This window comes from Anomaloglossus baeobatrachus, chromosome 7, assembly GCF_048569485.1.
Source record: "Anomaloglossus baeobatrachus isolate aAnoBae1 chromosome 7, aAnoBae1.hap1, whole genome shotgun sequence".
In the NCBI taxonomy this organism is placed as follows: Eukaryota; Metazoa; Chordata; class Amphibia; order Anura; family Aromobatidae; genus Anomaloglossus; species Anomaloglossus baeobatrachus.
Window position 1 is genome coordinate 161,817,776 of NC_134359.1, and position 21,378 is coordinate 161,839,153.

The 21,378-nt window shown below is 51.9% G+C and overlaps 1 protein-coding gene across 5 annotated transcripts in view; it reads left to right on the forward strand.

Moving 5' to 3' along the window:
• The window catches only part of TRPM2 (transient receptor potential cation channel subfamily M member 2), a 2,537,250-nt gene that overhangs the window by 356,009 nt on the left and 2,159,863 nt on the right, over nt 1–21,378 (forward strand). The gene's annotated exons all lie outside the window — the stretch shown is intronic.

A 21,378-nucleotide genomic window follows, 5' to 3' on the forward strand; every position in this document is an offset into this window, starting at 1 on the left:
TATGTCCTAAATACTTTGGTTCCAAACAATCTATGCATTATTTACAATCTAAATGGCAAAAAAAAATATTTATTTATCTTACCAAAAAGTCAATTAAAAGAGAGAAGTACTGTAAATACTGAAATTTATATCAGACAAAAGAAGGCAGAATTCAGTTACAAAACTAGATATTACAAGTAAATGAATATATTTGTTGTCAGTGAAGCCTAATGTGCATAGTTAGAGAATTGTCTCAGAAAAACAACCCCTGTTCATATCTTTATTAATTCATATGTTCTATTTAGGACAGATAGGCGCCATAAGGGGACGTCAATTACCTTCACAGTTTGAAAGGAATTATCTGTAGTGGGACAGCCCCTTTAATTTATTAAATTTATAATTGAAATCAGTCATTCTCATTCCTCTGCTTACCAAATTAATGTCAGACAAAGGGATTTTGACAAAATGTCCAATGTAATGCACCATTACATTAACTGTACTGTAAAAGGAAATGGCTATGGATATAAGCCTATGTACCCCTACAAAAAAATAGCCAATACAAAAAATGCACAATCTAAAAGTTAAAGTTTATTAGTGAATAATTTTAAAAACAAGATAAAAAGTAATTAAATTAGTGCAATTAAGCACCAGAAGACGGCACAATAAGGGACAAAAATATCTCAAAAGAACAAAAACTGGCACTATGTACTCCAATATATATAGTATCAAAAAAATATAAAAAATAACATTTTTTATTTTTGATACTTTTTTGATACTATATATATTGGAGTACATAGCACCATTTTTTGCTTTTTTTTGAGATATTTTTGTCCCTTGCCTTGTCTTGTGGTGACTAATAGAGATGAGCGATATTCAAATCAAACCGTTCGCGAATTTCAAATTCAACTGATTTTGGGCAGTGTTCGAGTCGTTCGACAAACTCAAACGATTTGCTTCAAGTTCGGCCATTCGAGTTACCATTCGATAATGGTTCGATCACCAAAAGAGTGGCTTTTCACAGTAAGGCTATGTGCGAATGTTGTGTATTTGCAAGTGTCCTGCGTCCCCAGGCAATCCCTCTCTCTTTCCTACTCACCAATCACTGGCGCGACGCTGCACGGCTGTCACAAAGCTCCGGCGGCTTTTCCGCTTTTGAAAATGGCTGCTGCTCATTATTCAATATGGTATTCCCTGCTTTCCCCGTCCACCGGCGCCCATGATTGGTTGCAGTCAAACACGCCCCCACTCTGAGTGACAGCTGTCTCACTGCAACCAATCACAGCCGCCTGCGGGCGGGTCTATATCGTGCAGTAAAATAAATAAATAATTTAAAAAAAAAACCTGCGGTCCCCCAATTTTGATACCAGCCAAGATAATGCCACACGGCTGGAGGCTGGTATTGTCAGGATGGGGAGCGCCACGTTATGGGGAGCCCACCACCCTAACAATATCAGCCAGCAGCCGCCCGGAATTGCCGCATCCATTAGATGCGACAGTCCCCGGACTCTACCCAGCTCATCCCGAAAAATCCTTTATTTGGAATAAAAGACAAAAAAAACCCCTCTTTTACCACTTTCTTAATCCCCAAACAGACAGGTCCGAAGTAATCCACACAACGCTTTCAGCTCTGCTACATAAAGCTGACAGGGAGCGCCGTAGAACACGAGCGCTCTGTGTCAGCTCCACACAGCAACTGAAGTGAGCTGCACTGTCACCGGAGATTTCACTCAGGTAGTGCCTGCATGTCTCTCTCTCTCCTCTCTCTCCTCTCTCTCCTCTCTCTCTCTCTCTCCTCTCTCTCCTCTCTCTCTTCTCTCTCTTCTCTCTGTCTTCTCTCTTCTCTCTTCTCTCTCTCTCCTCTCTCTGTCTCTTCTCTCTCTCTTTTCTCTCTCTCCTCTCTCTCTTCTCTCTCTCCTCTCTCTTCTCTTTCTCCTCTCTCCTCTCTCTTCTCTCTCTCTCTCTTCTCTCTTCTCTCTCTCTCTCCTCTCTCTCTTCTCTCTCTCTCTTCTCTCTCTCTCCTCTCTCTCACTCATCTCACTCTCTCACTCATCTCTCTCTTTCTCTCTGTCTCATCTCTCTCTCTCTCTCTCTCTCTCTCATCTTTGTACCTGAATAATCTACTTCTGGATTCTCTCTCCTCCCTCTCTCCTCTCTCCTCTCTCTCTTCTCTCTCTTCTCTCTCCTCTCTCTCTCCCCTCTCTCCTCTCTCTCCTCTCTCTCTTCTCTCTCCTCTCTCTCTCTCTCTCCTCCCTCTCTCCTCTCTCCCCTCTCTCTCCTCTTTCTTCTCTCTCTTCTCTCTCTCTCTCCTCTCTCTCTCTCACTCATCTCACTCTCTCACTCATCTCTCTCTTTCTCTCTGTCTCATCTCTCTCTCTCTCATCTTTGTACCTGAATAATCTACTTCTGGATTCTCTACTGCAATACAGAGGTCAAGATTACCAAATCTTCCTATGATTTACAGGCAGTGGCTCAATGGGTAGAGCTGCTGCCTAAGGAGAATTAGTTCACGAGTTTGAGTCCTGGCCATCCCGGTAAAGATTTTAATTTATTTATATTTTACATTTTAATTATTATTTATTTATAATTATAATTTAATTTAATTATGCACTGAGGGGAGGAGCTGGACATCAGCTGTGAGCCGCGGGACACACCTCTAAAATCGGAGCAGTTCACGGAATGAGGCAGCATTTCTCTCTCCTCTCTCTCCTCTCTCTCTCCTCTCTCTCCTCATTCTCCTCTGTCTCTCTTCTCTCTCTTCTCTCTCTCTCCTCTCTTCTCTCTCCTCTCTTCTCTCTCCTCTCTCTCTCTCTCTCCTCTCTCTGACTCTTCTCTCTCTCCCTTCTCTCTCTCCTCTCTCTCCTCTCTCTCTTCTCTCTCTCCTCTCTCTCCTCTCTCTCCTCTCTCTCCTCTCTTTCTCTCTTTTCTCTCTTCTCTCTCTTCTCTCTCTCCTCTCTCTCGCTCCTCTCTCACTTCTCTCTCTCTCTCTCCTCTCTGCCCTTTCTCTTCTCTCTCTCCTCTTTTTCTCTCCTATCTCTCTCTCTTCTCTCTCTCTTTCTTCTCTCTCCTCTCTCTCGCTCTTCTCTCTCTCTTCTATCTCTCTTCTCTCTCTCTCCCCACTCTCTCTTCTCTCTCTCTTCTCTCTCTTTTCTCTCTCTATCCCTCTCCTCTCTCTTCTCTCTCTTCTCCCCTCTCTTCTCTCTCTCTCTCCCTCTCCTCTCTCTCTTTTCTCTCCTCTCTCTCACTCATCTCACTCTCTCACTCATCTCTCTTTCTCTCATCTCTCTATCTCTCATCTTTGTAGCTGAATAATCTACTTCTGGTTTCTCAATACAGAGGTCAAGATTACCAAATCTTCCTATGGTTTTGATTACAGGCAGTGGCTCAATGGGTAGAGCTGCTGCCTAAGGAGAATTGTTCAAGAGTTTGAGTCCTGGCCGTCCCGGTAAAGAATTTAATTTATTTTTAAATTATAATTCTTATTTATTTATAATTATAATTTAATTTAATTATGCACTGAGGGGGAGCTGGACAGCAGCTGTGAGCCGCGGGACACACCTCTAAAATCGGAGCAGTTCACGGAATGAGGCAGCATTGCTCTCTCCTCTCTCCTCTCTATCTTCTCTCTCTCTCCTCTCTCTCCTCTCTCTCTTCTCTCGCCTCTCTTTCTCTCTCTAATCTCTCTCTTTTCTCTCTCTCTCACACCTGGCGATGATCAGCTGATGTAGTCACCTGACGGAATCAGCTGAAACTATAAGTCGAGCGGTGATGCCGGCTTTTTACCGCCCGGCCGGCTAAACTGTCACCTGATGCTGTCAGACAGGAGTCTGCACAGAAGTGTGTAGCTTTTTGGTGGCCATGTCTAATATTGGCGTGACACCATGAATTTAGGGCTTCGGGCTTAGGGCCAGTTGATAATATACAGCTAGCGCTAACCCCATTATTACCCAGCGAGCCACCCGTCACTAGGGCAGCTGGAAGAGTTGGACACAGCACCAGAAGATGGCACTTCTATGAAAGCACCATTTTCTGGGGTGGCCGCGGACTGCGATTTGCAGCAGGGGTGCCCAGAAAGCTTGGGCACCCTGCGCTGAGTATTCCAATCCCAAGCTGCTTAGTTGTACGTGGCTGGAAACAAAAATTGGGCGAAGCCCACGTCATTTTTTTTTTGTAATTATTTCATGAAATTCGTGAAATAATTAAAAAAAAAAAAAGGTCTTCCCTATATTTTTGGTTCCCAGCCGGGTACAAATAGACAGCTGGGAGTTGGGGGCAGCCCCTGGCTGCCTGCTGTACTTGGCTAGCATGCAAAAATATGGCGAAGCCCACGTAATTTTTTTGGGGGGCAAAAAACTCCTGCATACAGTCCTGGATGGAGTATGCTGAGCCTTGTAGTTCTGCAGCTGCTGTCTGCTGTCTGTCTGTATGGAGGAGAGCAGACAGCAGCTGCAGAACTACAATGCTTAGCATCCTCCATCCAGGACTGTATGCTGGAGGGAGAGGCAGGGTGAGCAGAACTGCAAGGCTCAGTATACTTCATCTACTAGTGTATGCAGGAGAGCAGACAGCAGCTGCAGAACTACAAGGCTCAGCTTACTCCATCCAGGACTGTATGCAGGAGTTTTTTACCCACCAAAAAAATGACGTGAGCTTTGCCATATTTTTGTATGCTAGCCAGCTACAGCAGGCAGGTACGGCTGCCCCCAACCCCCAGCTGCCTATTTGTACCCGGCTGGGAACTAAAAATAAAGGGAAGCCCTTTTTTAATTATTTCATGAATTTCATGAAATAATTTAAAAAAAAAGCCAGGCAGCCAGGTACAACTAGGCAGCTGGGGATTGGAATCCGCAGCACAGGTTGGCCCAAGCTTTCTAGGCCCCTCTGCTGCGAATTTTAGTCCGCAGCCGCCCCAGAAAATGGCGCTTTCATAGAAGCTCCATCATCTGGCGCTGTATCCAACTCAGCAGCCCTGATGCCGGGTGGCTTGCTGGGTAATAAAGGATTAATACTAGCTTTGTTTTACTAGCTAGTATTAAGCCAGAGATTCTTAATGTCAGGCAAGGTTGACCCGGCCATTAAGAATCTCCAATAAAGGGTTAAAAAAAAGACACCACACAGAGAAAAAATACTTTAATAGAAATAAATACACAGACACACTTTTTATGTTTATTACTCCCTCTCACCCCTCCACGATTCTGGTCTTCTGTCTTCTTTCTCCTTCAACCCATGCAGCTCTGCTACATCAGACAGCACTGCATGGGAGGAAGATGCTGCAGCTCCCGTGTAGTCTAATCACTCCATGAGTGAGCATAGGCTGCGGGTTATAATCGGTGATGTCACCGCTGCCACCGTTGCAATAGTAATCTGACAGGCGGGTTACTATAGCAACGGTAATCTCCGATTACCTGATTCCCGGTGCTGCTATTCACCGGCTGTGGCAGCCAGTCCCTGCATGTGGGCTGACTCTGTAAAGAGCGCCGACATGCAGGAACGGGGAGCCAAGCATGTGCCCAAGTATCTCGCCGGTACATGGAGATGCTCAAAAGAAAACCGCGTACCGGAGAGATGCACTGACAGGACCTAGCATGACGTCTAGCTATGTAACCAGTCTGTAGCCAATGAGATAATAGACATGTGACTGGTCACATGCTATGACGACGTCACGGAAGGTCCTATCATCAGTGCTGTTTACCAGGAGGGCGCAGCGATGATCAGAAGGAAAAGTAGCGGGAGACAGAGTCTGCAGGACGCATTGCGAGAGCTGTAAGTATAATGGCAATGTTTATTAACTATATGTGTACATGTATAATGTGTTTGTATTTGCCTTCCATTGTTTTCTATGGGGTTTGAAGGTGTTCGTCGAACGTTCGCTGAACACACCCGCCGTTTGACTAACCGAACTCGAACACTAGGGGGGTGGATCATCTCTATTGCTTAATTGCACTAATTCTATTACTTTTTATCTTGTTTTTAAAATTATTCACTAATAAACTTTCACTTTTATATTGTGCATTTTTTGTATTGGCTATTCATTTCTCTGCTTTTAAATCACAAGTAGTGATGGGTGAACCCGTACTGTAACGGGGTCCATACTGGAAAACCTTATACTTGTGCACGGACCCTGAAGATTCATTTCTCAGGGAAGTCCGTGATATTGTTGGGGTTGCAGCCTGACTGCAAGCAATCACAGATGTTGTCACAGAGGGTGGATGAGGAAAGCTTTGAATATTCATAAGCTTTAATGAGGGGACCCGGAAGCAGTGTGACAGCCATGCAGAAACTCTGTAAGTATAATTGACCTGCTTTAATCACCATATTCTATTGCTTCCTTTTGTAGCCCCATAGCTGTTATTACCACCATTTTATAGCATTAAAGTTTTGGTCCCCATAGTCTTACAGTTGTGTGCAAGATAATAGCAGTGTGTTTAAAAACATGAATTAATGCCAAAATCTTTATTATTTTTTTATTTCCATGCATTGAGAACATTGCACACTGTTTTCTAAATCAAAACATGAACAGAAATGTATGTAATTTTAACTACTTTACAGGCAATATCAAAATAATAACATTGAGCTGTTCCTATAAATAACAGTGTCTGCATAAATCTCTATGAAGAGGGGAGCCTGGTGATGGCTGACGGTTCTTTCCCCTACTTCATAAATTATGAATGTGTGTGTGCGGCTCCCTTCGGGGTCGTTCCCATTTCTCCTTGCGGGATCCTCGTCGCAGATGGGGAAGATGTAGCAATGAACACATGACAGTCTCTAATAAAAGCAACTAGAACTCCTTTATTGTAGCACACTCCGCATCCGCACTTCAGTTCAGGTCCATAGGACCGCTTGTGCTGCTTCCAACTAACCTCAGAGGAAAAACTCACTGTTCCTGGTCTACTTGCTCTGGGTACTGTTCTCCAGCGGCTAAGCCCAATATGTCTTCTTTCCCCCGGAATCCCTTCTGTGTGGCTACTGTGTCTCACTCATGCCCCATCCAGGCACGCAGCCACTCCTGGCCAGTACGAGGTCCCGCTGGGGTCTCTGAGTCTCAATGCCACACATGTCCAAGGTCGACCTGACGGACATTTGCTGGGTGAGATCTTGACACCTGGGGGGGTACCCCCCTTGCTAGGCAGGCCCTGGCAATGGGCCCTGCTATATGCTTCAGCTCCCGCTGCTTGACTGACTCATCCCTTCCTACACACATTGTAATACCCTCTGCTTCTCCTCCCTCCTATTTCCACCTCCTAGTAACCATCTTTCTACACTTCATGTGTTCCTGGTGCACCTTATTATAGCTAACTACCTACTCCTCCAATCCTCCTCCTGCTGGTTGTTTCCCTAGTTACACTTAAACTTACTTCATATCCCTAAACCTACTTCTATCACATACCTTACCTGTACTGCGTCCCCTACCTAACACAGCACAAGGAGTCAATATTCTCTATACATGTTACATAGTATTTACAGCACATAAACAAACATATTTTCCTACTACATAACCTATACCAGCGGTGACCGCTGGGTGGAGCCGAACGTCGTGCCCGTTCGGCTTTGTTACATGCTATATCTCCCTTGAAATAGCCAATATACTTTCAGACACATGCAATTTATACTAACACCATCTTTGAAGGTGAGGGCGCTATTCAGCGAGGGCGCTATACCTTCCTATATCTACATACTCAAAATCTGTCCTCTTTTTACTTAGGGTTTAGCATTCCTGTGAATCACCTAATATTTAGTTGTATAACCACAGTTTTTTAGAACTGCTTCACATCTATGTTGCATAGCGTCAACCAACTTCAGGCACCTGTGCACTGTTATTCTAGCCCAGGATGCTTTGAATACATCCCACAATTTATTTGCATTTGTTGGCATGGCCTTAGAAATGGCATTTCCAACAAGTTTTCTATCTTTTTAACGTCCATGCTTCATGGTCTTCAGAGTGTACTGTGCCTTAAAATCAGAGTTTGGGGGTCGTCTATCAAACTGTTGGAGGCCCTTGGACCCAGAAAGAACAATTTTACTATCATTAGCCCACAAAATGTTTCTCCATTTCTCTTTAGGCCAGTTGATGTGTTCTTTAAAGGAGTGGTTCACCCATTTTTTTTATTTTCTGTAGGAGTTCTACTTACCTTTCTAGGCGTTTTCTCCATTGGCTTCTGTTTCCAGTTCTGGCACTGAGCGGCGCTATCCTGCACGCTCCGTGCCGGTCACATGACCCCCTGGAGCTGTGGCCGCCAGCATCCTCTGACGTCCCGGCATTTCCGGGCTCTCAAACAAGATGGGTATGTGGCGCCCCTGACCTGGTCAGGCACCACTGAGTACTGCACCCATGCTGGGGACAGTACAACACAGGTAATCCAGAAGGCTGACCGGGGTGTGGTACACAGGCGCATAGTGATCAGGTCTCACACATGTACCTATGAGAGGACCCCTGGGGATCCCAGGAGGGGGAAAAGCCTTCACCTCCACTGGAATAGTGGAGGGGGCCAAAAGCCTCCATCTCCTCTCAAGGGGTGTGGTAAGAGAGTCTGGTTGCTAGGTGGCGTAGGCAAGAACAGGAGAGGAGGGGCAGTGAGCCAGGCAGTGCAGAGTCCAGGGAGCTCGAGTGAGGAGCAGATCCCGTGGGCTGCTGTAGTCTGACAGCGTCCGCGCAGTGGCTACCGACGGGGGAGAACGGTCAACTAGGAGTGCTACCCGAAATCCATCTTCAGCTAGAGAGAGGGCAACGGAGTGGGAAGTAAGGAGACTGCTAGAGAGTACCAGGCCCAAACGGGCGGCAGATCCCGAAGCGGAGATAGATCCAGCTTTCTTTTGCTAAACCTGCCGGTGTGGGGCTCTCAAAGCCCACGCCACAACACCACAAAAGCCGCAGCCACGTAGCCACAGTTAGGGCCCATAGGTCACAGGAGTCAAGCAGCTGGAGTGGCCTGGTCCAGGCGACAAGCAAACGGCAAACGAAGGGGAGAGAGGCTGCAGCATCTTCCCTGGGTGACCCCCATAGGGACTCAAAGTCGGGGTTACCCCAAACCACCAAGGGCTAAGGAAGGCGAGTTAGTAGTCACCCTCACAAGTCAGCCTGAAGGACACCTGGTTCCCACTTGGTTCATCCCAGCTACGCCCGGGTCACTCACCCTGCCATCAACTGTGAGTAAAAACCCTGAAAGACATCCTGCCTGTGTTGAGTCATTCTGCGCCTTGTAGTTCTACGCACCTACACAGGGCCCTGGGGCTTGCCTCACTCTCAGGAGGCTATTCCAGCTAACTGCACTCACCATCAGCCCCAGGCGTCCCTCAACCTGCAGTGGCGGTCCCCACTGACCGCAATACTGAGAGTGGCGTCACGACAAGAAGAAGATCTCCTACCTGTGACAAGATCCAGCCGAGTGGAGTCCCTGAAGGTAATGCACCGACACAACACCTGTGGGGCTTCACATCTGGCGTCACGAACAGGATAAGGACTAGACCTGTTCAGACAGGTGACCATGTGCCTGGGCGGTCCGCTTGAAAAATTGGAAGCGCCGCCATATTGCCACCATGAAAAGCGCGCTGAAAAACAACAGCAGCCCGCGCTGGGAGAAGTTACCGCCCACGAAGAGGTGTGGCTACCCAGAGATCCCCTGCAGGGTTCTGACCTCGCTTGTGAAGAGAGCGGAAGCGTCCGGAGACGGCGGGAAGGAAAGGGAGCCACAAGCCTGCTGCTGCAGAGAGAAGAAATGGAGTCCAGACGTGGATACCCAGAACCAGGCTCTGCTGCCTGGTGGTGCCGGGAGCTTGCTATCTTCTGCGATCAGCTGGAGGCCAGGATTATACGACAGCTCAGTGAGGGACGCACGGAGCTTCTGGAGATGGCTGCGGCGGTTCGGACCTACGAGGAGGGAGCCGCGCGACGCATGCCAGATCGAGCGGCGACGACTCAGATCCCGATGGTGCCACCGGTGGGTGAGTCCAGAGTTGCCCCGGCCAGCGCAAGTGCTCCGACCCCTGCTGCTATGACCGCGGTCCCAGAAGAGGCGCCTGGCGCGGCGACGCTGAGCGAGGCCGCAGCCACGCTAGGTGCGGCCCGCCAAATCCAGGCCGCCGCAGCGACACCCCGCCTGGCCCGCAAAGGTCCGACTGCCACGGCGATACTCATCCGTGCCGCAGGTGTGACGCTGACCCAGGCTGCCACCCTGCTGAGCCCAGTCCGCCAAGACCCCACCGCAGCAGCGACGCTCGTCCGAGCCGCAAGTGAGATGCTGAACCAGGCCGCAGCCCCGCCAGGTGCGGCCCGTCAAGCCCCGATCACTGCAGCGACGCCCAGCTCCACCTGCACGGACCCCATTGAGGATGCGACGCCAATTCAGACCGCGGCTGCAATGCCCAGTCCGGCCCGCCAAGAACTGGCCGCAACAGCGACGCAGATCCAGGCTGCCGCCACGCCAGGCTCGGCCCGCACAGACCAGGCCGCCGCCATGCCAGGCGCGGCCCGCCAAGACCAGGCCGCCGCAGCGATGCCCTGCGCGGCCCGCCAAGAAAAGATTACATCACCATTTATCCCGGCCTGCAGGGCCAGAGCAGACACCGCTCCCCAGTCTAAGGAAGTCCCTACTAGGAAATCCCTGGTAGGTGAGGACCCCGCATACTGGCAGCTGAAGGCTGACCTGGAGGCCAAGTTCCCACAGGAGATGGTGGACCAGTACATGCTCCCTCCGCACACCCCTAAGGCAACCCCTGCGGCAACCACGCCGAAGAGTCCACCGCCTGGGCCAGCTGAGGAACACTCATCCCCAGCGCTGCCACGACCAGAGTGCAGCGAAGAACTAAGGGGGAGAGGAGGGCAAGAAGCTGAGGAGTTGCCCCCGGAGCCAGCAGCAGTGCTAGTCCCAGAGCCGGAGATGCTGCCATATTCCCGCTGGGACGAGGAAGACCTGACACCTCCTGCTGAAGAAGACCTGCCCAACCGCCCCACCTGGGAGCTTGTAAGCTGTACTTCGCAGAATCCAGCCCGCAAGACGCGGCGCCGAGGCGGTAGTACAAAGTATCCTCCAACATCACAATCTCCTGAGCAGAAAGACGAAGTCACCGCCAGAGACCTAGAGGAGAAACGGTTCCTGAGAAGGTTCAAACCCCAGATCAGAGGACCCCTGCGTCGAGGAATTGTCGAAGATTTCAGCCTCAAATCAGGATACGGCTTTATAGTATCACCTGGTGTGAAGGAAGGGATTTTCGTCAATCGAAGGGATGTGAGAGCCCATTTGCCCAGAGGACACCCTGGAAGAAATTTGAAGATAGGAGACTCAGTGGAGTTCACTATGCATCAGGGAGAAAGAGGCTGGTATGCCCTAGATGTTGCACCATGTCCTAGAAGTCCTTGCAGAAGCCCTGCAGTCACAACAGAAGATGAAGACAGAGACACTGAAGAAGAGGAAAGAAAGGATCAAGAAACAGACGATAAAAGCACAGGAAGTAACAGATGCCCCAGCCCTACAGGCCCAAGCCCTGGTAAGGAGGAAACAGGAGCAAAGTTCACATAAAGCAAGAAGAAAGCATGCAGCAAGTTAAAGTTTTGAAAAGTTTGAAGTTTTGCAACGTTTACGTTTAAGTATGTGCCCACATAAACTTGTGTGAGAAAACCATAAACCTTAAGGCTATGAACTGGCTATAGCCACAAACTCTCGCAGTGTAAATAGTTACACCAGAGGCACCACTACCAGAGTCAGCCTGTTTAGGGGCTTGGCTCGTCTGCAACCAGGAGGAGCCCGTCCGTATATAGGGCCTTGGCTCACCTGCGACCAGAGAGCATGCCTGTTTATGGGGCCTGGCTCTCCACCACAAAGAGGGTACCTGGTCAGCACCAACTGTGGGGGCCGCCTCTACATCCTGCCAGAAGTGGCTGAAGGCGCGACTCCACCAGGCCAGGTATACCCTGAAACTACCAGACCAGGAAAGCCGCCTCAACATCCTGCCAGAAGTGGCTGAAGGCGCGGCCAACGTGAGAGGGTCTGGGTGGTTAACGGACTTGTGGGTGGAGGGTGGTGATGTATGATAGCTGGTGGTCTTAAAATGTTTTACCATGTTTTAATGTTTTATGCATTTTAAAATGTTGTCTTGCAGCCCGAGGACGTGCTGGTGATAACTAAGGGGGAATGTGGCGCCCATGACCTGGTCAGGCACCACTGAGTACTGCACCCATGCTGGGGACAGTACAACACAGGTAATCCAGAAGGCTGACCGGGGTGTGGTACACAGGCGCATAGTGATCAGGTCTCACACATGTACCTATGAGAGGACCCCTGGGGATCCCAGGAGGGGGAAAAGCCTTCACCTCCACTGGAATAGTGGAGGGGGCCAAAAGCCTCCATCTCCTCTCAAGGGGTGTGGTAAGAGAGTCTGGTTGCTAGGTGGCGTAGGCAAGAACAGGAGAGGAGGGGCAGTGAGCCAGGCAGTGCAGAGTCCAGGGAGCTCGAGTGAGGAGCAGATCCCGTGGGCTGCTGTAGTCTGAAAGCGTCCGCGCAGTGGCTACCGACGGGGGAGAACGGTCAACTAGGAGTGCTACCCGAAATCCATCTTCAGCTAGAGAGAGGGCAACGGAGTGGGAAGTAAGGAGACTGCTAGAGAGTACCAGGCCCAAACGGGCGGCAGATCCCGAAGCGGAGATAGATCCAGCTTTCTTTTGCTAAACCTGCCGGTGTGGGGCTCTCAAAGCCCACGCCACAACACCACAAAAGCCGCAGCCACGTAGCCACAGTTAGGGCCCATAGGTCACAGGAGGCAAGCAGCTGGAGTGGCCTGGTCCAGGCGACAAGCAAACGGCAAACGAAGGGGAGAGAGGCTGCAGCATCTTCCCTGGGTGACCCCCATAGGGACTCAAAGTCGGGGTTACCCCAAACCACCAAGGGCTAAGGAAGGCGAGTTAGTAGTCACCCTCACAAGTCAGCCTGAAGGACACCTGGTTCCCACTTGGTTCATCCCAGCTACGCCCGGGTCACTCACCCTGCCATCAACTGTGAGTAAAAACCCTGAAAGACATCCTGCCTGTGTTGAGTCATTCTGCGCCTTGTAGTTCTACGCACCTACACAGGGCCCTGGGGCTTGCCTCACTCTCAGGAGGCTATTCCAGCTAACTGCACTCACCATCAGCCCCAGGCGTCCCTCAACCTGCAGTGGCGGTCCCCACTGACCGCAATACTGAGAGTGGCGTCACGACAAGAAGAAGATCTCCTACCTGTGACAAGATCCAGCCGAGTGGAGTCCCTGAAGGTAATGCACCGACACAACACCTGTGGGGCTTCACAGGTACATCAGAGGAGGCTGGCACCACTCAGATTGAGTGACAGGGCTGTGGGCGGTGACTACCGCACATCACAGCCCAGTATCGAGGGGAGGATCCGGAGGACGTCAGTGTGGAGCCGGCGCCCTGCAGATGGTGAGGCACGGGTCGCCAGTGTGCAGTACAGGGGGGGGGTTTCTTCAGCTGAATTCCCCCCTGCACGCAAGTATGTGATCACACTGTCCACCCGCCCGCTCTGCTGCGATGTCAGGAGAGCGGCCGGTGTCGGACAGTGTGATCATCTGCTCCTCCCAGCAGCAAGACACGGACAGGCATGTCACCGCTGTGCTCTGCCATCTGTCCTGCTGCATGGGACCAACTGTCTGCACTCTGTCACCTGCACCACAAGTCACAGAGTGGACACAGTTGGTGACAGAGCACCTCTGCCCCCCCTTCTTTCCCCACTCTCTTCTCTCCCCCCACTCTTCTCTGCCCCCCTCTTATCCCTCTCTCCTCTCCCCTCTCTTCCCTCGCTCTCTAACCCCCCCCTCGCTCTCTTCCCCCTCCCCTCGCTCTCTTCCCCCTCCCCTCGCTCTCTCCCCCCCTCGCTCTCTTCCCCCTCCCCTCGCTCTCTCCCCCCTTCGCTCTCTTCCCACCCTCGCTCTCTTCCCCCCTTGCTCTTCCCCCCCACGCTCTCTCCCCCCTCGCTCTCTTCCCCCCCTCGCTCTTCCCCCCCACGCTCTCTCCCCCCCTCGCTCTCTTCCCCCCCTCGCTCTCTCCCCCCCCTCGCTCTCTTCCCCCCCTCGCTATTTCCCCCCCGCGCTCTCTTTTCCTCCTCCCCGCGCTCTCTTTTCTTCCTCCCTGCGCTCTCTTTTCCTCCCCCTGCGCTCTCTTTTCCTCCCCCCCACGCTCTCTTTTCCTCCAACCCGCGCTCTATTTTCCTCCCCCCCGCGCTCTTTTCCTCCCCCCACGCTCTCTTCCTCCCCCCCGCGCTCTCTTTTCTTCCCCCCCGCGCTCTCTTTTACTCCCCCCGCTCTCTTTTCCTCCCCCCGCTCTCTTTTCCTCCCCCCCGCTCTCTTTTCCTTCCCCCGCTCTCTTTTTCTCCCCCCCGCTCTCTTTTTCTCCCCCCTCGCTCTCTTTTCCTCCCCCCCTCGCTCTCTTTTCCTCCCCCCCTCGCTCTCTTTTCCTCCCCCCTCGCTCTCTTTTCCTCCCCCCTCACTCTCTTTTCCTCCCCCACTCGCTCTCTTTTCCTCCCCCCTCGCTCTCTTTTCCTCCCCCCCTTGCTCTCTTTTCCTCCCCCCTCGCTTTCTTTTCCTCCCCCCCTCGCTCTCTTTTCCTCCCCCCGCTTTCTTTCCCTCCCCCCCTCGCTGTCTTTTCCTCCCCCCTCGCTCTCTTTTCCTCCCCCCTCGCTCTCTTTTCCTCCCCCCTCGCTCTCTTTCCCCCCCCCCTCACTCTCTTTTCCTCCCCCCCTCGCTCTCTTTTCCTCCCCCCCTCACTCTCATTTCCTCCCCCCCTCGCTCTCTTTTCCTTCCCCCCTCGCTCTCTTTTCCTCCCCGCCTAGCTCTCTTTTCCTCCCCCCCGCGCTCTTTTCCTCCCCCCCGCGCTCTTCTCCTCCCCCCGCGCTCTTCTCCTCCCCCCGCGCTCTCTTCCTCCCCCCCGCGCTCTCTTTTCTTTCCCCCCCTCGCTCTTCCCCCCCGCGCTTTCTCCCCCCCTCGCTCTCTTCCCCCCCCTCGCTCTCTTCCCCCCCTCGCTCTCTCCCCCCCCTCGCTCTCTCCCCCCCCTCGCTCTCTCCCCCCCCCTTGCTCTCTTCCCCCCCTCGCTCTCTTCCCCCCCCTTGCTCTCTTCCCCCCCTTGCTCTCTTCCCCCCTCACGCTCTTTCCCCTCCACGCTCTCTTTTCCTCCCCCCCGCGCTCTCTTTTCCTCCCCCCCGCGCTCTCTCTTCCCCCCCTCGCTCTCTCCCCCCTCGCTCTCTTCCCCCCCTCGCTCTCTTCCCCCCCTCGCTCTCTTCCCCCCCTCGCTCTTTCCCCCCGCGCTCTCTTTTCCTCCCCCCTCGCTCTTTCCCCCCGCGCTCTCTTTTCCTCCCCCCGCGCTCTCTTTTCCTCCCCCCCGCGCTCTCTTTTCCTCCCCCCGCGCTCATTTTTCCTCCCCCCGCGCTCTCTTTTCCTCCCCCCGCGCTCTCTTTTCCTCCAACCCGTGCTCTATTTTCCTCCCCCCGCGCTATCTTTTCCTCCAACCCGCGCTCTCTTTTCCTCCCCCCGCGCTATCTTTTCTTCCCCCCCTCGCTCTCTCCCCCCCTCGCTCTTCCCCCCGCGCTCTCTTCCCCCCTCGCTCTCTTCCCCCCCTTGCTTTCTCCCCCCCCTCGCTCTCTTCCCCCCCCTCGCTCTCTTCCCCCCCTCGCTCTCTTCCCCCCCCTCGCTCTCTTCCCCCCCTTGCTCTCTTCCCCCCTCGCTCTCTTCCCCCCCTCGCTCTCTCCCCCCCTCGCTCTTTCCCCCCCGCGCTCTCTTTTCCTCCCCCCCGCGCTCTCTTTTCCACCCCCCCGCGCTCTCTTTTCCTCCAACCCGCGCTCTATTTTCCTCCAACCCGCGCTCTCTTTTCCTCCAACCCGCGCTCTCTTTTCCTCCCCCTGCGCTCTTTTCCTCCCCCCGCACTCTTTTCCTCCCCCGCTCTCTCTTCCTCCCCCCCGCGCTCTCTTTTCTTCCCCCCCTCGCTCTCTCCCCCCCTCGCTTTTCCCAACTGCGCTCTCTTCCCCCCCTCACTCTCTCCCCCCCTCGCTCTCTCCTCCCCCTCGCTCTCTTCCCCCCTCGCTCTCTTCCCCCCCTCGCTCTCTCCCCCCCCCTCGCTCTCTCCCCCCCTCGCTCTCTCCCCCCCTCGCTCTCTTCCCCCCCTCGCTCTCTTCCCCCCTCGCTCTCTTCCCCCCCTCGCTCTCCCCCCCCCCCTCGCTCTCTCCCCCCCTCGCTCTCTTCCCCCCTCGCTCTTCCCCCCCGCGCTCTCTTTTCCTCCCCCCGCGCTCTCTTTTCCTCCCCCCCGCGCTCTCTTTTCCTCCCCCCTCGCTCTCTTTTCCTCCCCCCTCGCTCTCTTTTCCTCCCCCACTCGCTCTCTTTTCCTCCCCCCTCGCTCTCTTTTCCTCCCCCCTCGCTCTCTTTTCCTCCAACCCGCGCTCTATTTTTCTCCCCCCGCGCTCTATTTTCCTCCAACCCGCGCTCTATTTTCCTCCCCCCTGCGCTCTTTTCCTCCCCCCCGCGCTCTTTTCCTCCTCCCCGCGCTCTCTTCCTCCCCCCCGCGCTCTCTTTTCTTCCCCCCCTCGCTCTCTTTTCCTCCCCCCCTCGCTCTCTTTTCCTCCCCCCCCTCGCTCTTTTTTCCTCCCCCCTCGCTCTCTTTTCCTCCCCCCCTCGCTCTCTTTTCCTCCCCCCTTCGCTCTCTTTTCCTCCCCCCTCGCTCTCTTTTCCTCCCCCCCCTCGCTCTCTTTTCCTCCCCGCCTCGCTCTCTTTTCCTCCCCCCCTCGCTCTCTTTTCCTCCCCCCCTCGCTCTCTTTTCCTCCCCCACCTCGCTCTCTTTTCCTCCCCGCCTCGCTCTCTTTCCCCCCCCCTCGCTCTCTTTCCCCCCCCTCGCTCTCTTTTCCTCCCCCCCTCGCTCTCTCTCTATTTTCCCTCGCTCTATCCTGGCATGGTCAGTACAGAGATCTCTCCATCGTGGAGGGGTGAGAGGGAGTAATAAACATGGAGTCCCTACTGTGTCTGTGTATTTATTTCTAATAAAGTTTTTTTCTCTGTGTGGTCTTTTTTTTTTAAACCCTTTATTGGAGATTCTTAATGGCCAGGTCAAACTTGGCCTGACATTAAGAATCTCGGGCTTTATACCAGCTGGTAAAACATAGCTGGTATTAACCCCTTATTACCCAGCGTGCCACCTGCCACCAGGGCCACTGGAAGAGTTGGATACAGCGCCAGAAGATGGCGCTTCTATGAAAGCGCCATTTTCTGGGGCGGCTGTAGACTGCAATTCGCAGCGGGGGGCCCAGAAAGTTTGGGCACCCATCACTGTGGATTCCAATCCCCAGCTGCATAGTTGTACCTGGCTGGACTCAAAAATTCGGCGAAGCCCATGTCATTTATTTTTTTTAATTATTTCATGAAATTCATGAAATAAAAAAAAACAAAGGGCTTCTCTATATTTTTGGTTTCCAGCCGGGTACAAATAGGCAGCTGGGGGTTGGGGGCAGCCCGTAGCTGCCTGCTGTACCTGGCTAGCATACAAAAATATGGCGAAGCCCACTTCATTTTTTTAAAAACGTTTTCAGGCAAAAACCTTTATAAAAAAAAAATGCTTCCCTGGATTTCTATTGCCAGTGAAAGTAACACCAAGCAGCTGGGGTTAGCAGCCAGTAGCTGCTTGGGTTACCCTTAACAATAGAAAATGCAGCGGGAGCCCAAAAACAATGTGATTTTTTATTTTATCTTTTATTTTTAATGAATTTTTAAAAAAAAAAAAAAATCGACATGGGCTTCGCCCATCGAGCACCAGAGCATTTTACTGCTCAATTCATCCCAAGTAATCAGATGACTGCAGTGTCTGCCAATTACTTGTTCTGTGTCCCCCTGCATCCATTGCAGCGTGTACGGGCTGTGAGGTCAGCGGAGTTCACTCCAGCACTGGAGTCAGCTGATCTGAACTCAGCTGAACTCCAGCCTGCACACGCTGCGATGGATGCAGGGGGACATAGAACAAGTAAGGTCTAAGCCACACGGTGAGAAAAACAGTGCGAGTGGAGTGCGATCAAACATCGCATTCCACTCGGACCAATATTAGCCTGTGTGTCAGCACACATGAGCGATTATTTTCTCCGCCCTAATTGGACCAAGAAAACAATCGCAGCATGCTACAACTGTAATGCAAGACTCTCTCTTTTACCCATTCAAGTGTATGTGGTGAGAGAAAAATCGCACTGCACTTGCGGTACATCGGTGGACTACGGAGGAGAGAGGGAGAGAAATCCCTCCCACCCCTCATCAGTGCTGGCCCACCCCTCGAGTTCCGGTCCGCCCCCGCAGCTGAGGTCTGCTCGCAGAGTCGTACCTCAGTCGCAGGGACACACGCATGACACTCAGCTCTGCTGTACTGAGCGTGAGCCGAGTGTAATGCGAGGGGATCGCAGTAATCCCCGTGTGGCCCCAGCCTAATCGGCCGACACTTGAGTCAGGTGATCTGAACTCAGCTGAAGTCCTGTACACACAGCCCGCACACGGTCACATGTGTCCGGCAGCAGGCAGCAACTGCTGTTAAGGCTAAATTCACATGACCGTTCCATTTTTGCGGGCCACAAAAAACGGTCCTTTTTTTCATGGATGCATCCTAGTGGCATCCGTGTGACATCTGCATGCCTTCCGCTTTTTTTGCGGACCGCAAAAAAACGGAAGCAGCAAGAAAGATAAATAGATGAGTAGATATAGAGATGAATAGATAGATATAGAGACAGAGGGATAGAGGGATGAATGAATGAATGAATGAATGAATAGATAGATAAGAAATACATATATAATGTCTTACCCCCTGCATATTCTAAGCTGACACCCTTTTGTGACTTTCATGTGGCACTAAGGGGTGCTTAGTAGTGATGAGCGAGTACTAAAAAGCTCGGGTGCTCGAAGCTCGGGCCGAGCCTCCCAAGATACTCGTGTACTCGGGCCGAGCAACGAGCCCAATGTTATCCTATGGGAGACCCGAGTATTTTTGTGAAATGACCCCCCGGCAGCATGGAGAAACCCTAAAAATGTCACAAAAGTCTCAGAAGAGTGCTCAAATGACATGGCAACAGCATGGGGAAGACCCCTTGAAGCATTTATCACTGAAAAGTCACAGCTGTGAACAATTTTGTCCGCGTTTTACGCCATTTTTACGGACTCACCAGAAAACCTTCCAAAATGACCCCAAAATGATTTTTCATGGCGGAAATGTTAAGGGCACATACCCAATAGTGAGATAGAGCTGGTGTATGTTACTTTTTGAGATTAATACATGAAAGATTTTACGTGAAAACATTGTGTGGCACTCCGATGTCCCTGAGAAGAGACGTACATGAAGGCCTCTTGAGTCTAATGTGCCCATTTTGAGGAAGTGAGTCTTTGTAGTATTTTCCTTTGCCAGGGCAGTCCAAAATTGTGAGGTTCACCAATGCCCCTGCATACAGACGTGCATGAGGGCCTCAAAACATTAAGTGTCCATTGTCAGGAAGTGGGTGTATTATAGTATAGCCCTTAGGCAGGGCAGCCAAAAATTGGGAGGCTCCACATTGTCCCTGGATAGAGACGTGCATGATGGCCTGTAAACCTGAAGTGCCCATTGTAAGGAAGTGGGTCTATTGTAGTATAGCCCTTAGGCAGGGCAGCCAAAAATTGGGAGGCTCCACATTGTCCCTGGATAGAGACGTGCATGATGGCCTGTAAACCTGAAGTGCCCATTGTAAGGAAGTGGGTCTATTTTAGTATAGCCCTTTGCCAGGGCAGCCAAAAATTGGGAGGCTCCACGTTGTCCCAGGATAGAGACGTGCATGATGGCCTGTAAACCTGAAGTGCCCATTGTAAGGAAGTGGGTCTATTGTAGTATAGCCCTTAGGCAGGGCAGCCAAAAATTGGGAGGCTCCACGTTGTCCCTGGGTAGAGACGTGCATGAGGGCCTCAAAACATTAAGTGTCCATTGTCAGGAAGTGGGTGTATTATAGTATAGCCCTTAGGCAGGGCAGCCAAAAATTGGGAGGCTCCACGTTGTCCCTGGGTAGAGACGTGCATGAGGGCCTCAAAACATTGTTCCCATTGCAAAGGAGCGGGTCTCCTGTCGTTGTAATGTCCATTCTGCAAAGAATGGGCGAAAAAATTTACCACTGGGGGTATACCTGAAACAAAGGCCTAAGTATTGCAATTTGTAACGGTCATCATCATGGTGGCGCATGAGGAGAAGGAGGAGCAGTCCAGCGATTATCCAAAGTCCAGAAGTGTGTACCCATGGGTGAGTGGAGGTACATGGCAAACTTTAAATTCCGCTCTCATTTGCTGGTGGTGTGGTGAAGTCTGGCCCAATCCAACCCTTGTTCATCTTGATCAGAGTCAGCCTGTCAGCATTTTCAGTTGACAGGCGGGTGCGTTTATCTGTAATGATTCCACCTGCGGCACTAAAAACACGCTCTGACAAAACGCTAGCAGCAGGGCAGGCCAGGACTTCCAAGGCGTAGAGAGCCAATTCATGCCACGTGTCCAGCTTGGATACCCAATAATTGTAAGGCACAGAGGAATGTCGGAGTACAGTTGTTCGATCTGCAAGGTACTCCTTCAGCATCTGGGCAAACTTAGGATTTCTTGTGGCACTACCCCGCACCTCAGGGGCTGTGGTACGTGAGGGGCTGAGAAAACTGTCCCACATCTTAAAGACTGTTCCCCTACCTCTGGCGGATTGGACTTGTGCCTCTCTCGGCTGTACGCCTCGGTTGTCCACTGATTCATGACCTATGCCGCTAGCGTTTTGTGAGGGGAATGCTTTGCCTACTTCCGTGACTATGGCCTTCCGGAACTGCTGCATTTTGGTTGACCTCTCCTCCACGGGAATAAGAGACAAAAAGTTCTCCTTGTAGCGTGGGTCTAACAGTGTTACCAACCAGTAATGATTGTCGGCCAAGATGTTCTTAACGCGAGGGTCACGAGACAGGCAGCTTACCATAAAGTCAGCCATGTGCGCCAGACTCTTAACAGCCAGGACTTCAGTAGCCTGACCAACAAGATGACTGAACATGCTGTCCTCCTCCTCCTCCTCATCTACCCTGTCCTCTGGCCAGCCACGCTGAACCGAGGATATGACTGGTGTGCATGTCATATCCTCAATTTGGCCGGAGAGTTGCTCCATGTCTTCATCCTCCTCCTCGTCATAGTCCTCCACTGCACGTTGTGATGAGACGAGGCTGGGCTGTGTGTTATCACCCACACCCACTACTGTTTCTTGCTGCAACTCATCGCGCTCCGCCTGCAATGCATGATGTTTGTTTTTCAGCAGAGACCGTTTTAGAAGGCAGAGTAGCGGTATGGTGACGCTAATAATGGCGTCATCACCACTCACCATCTTGGTGGAGTCCTCAAAGTTTTGGAGGATGGTACATAGGTCTGACATCCATC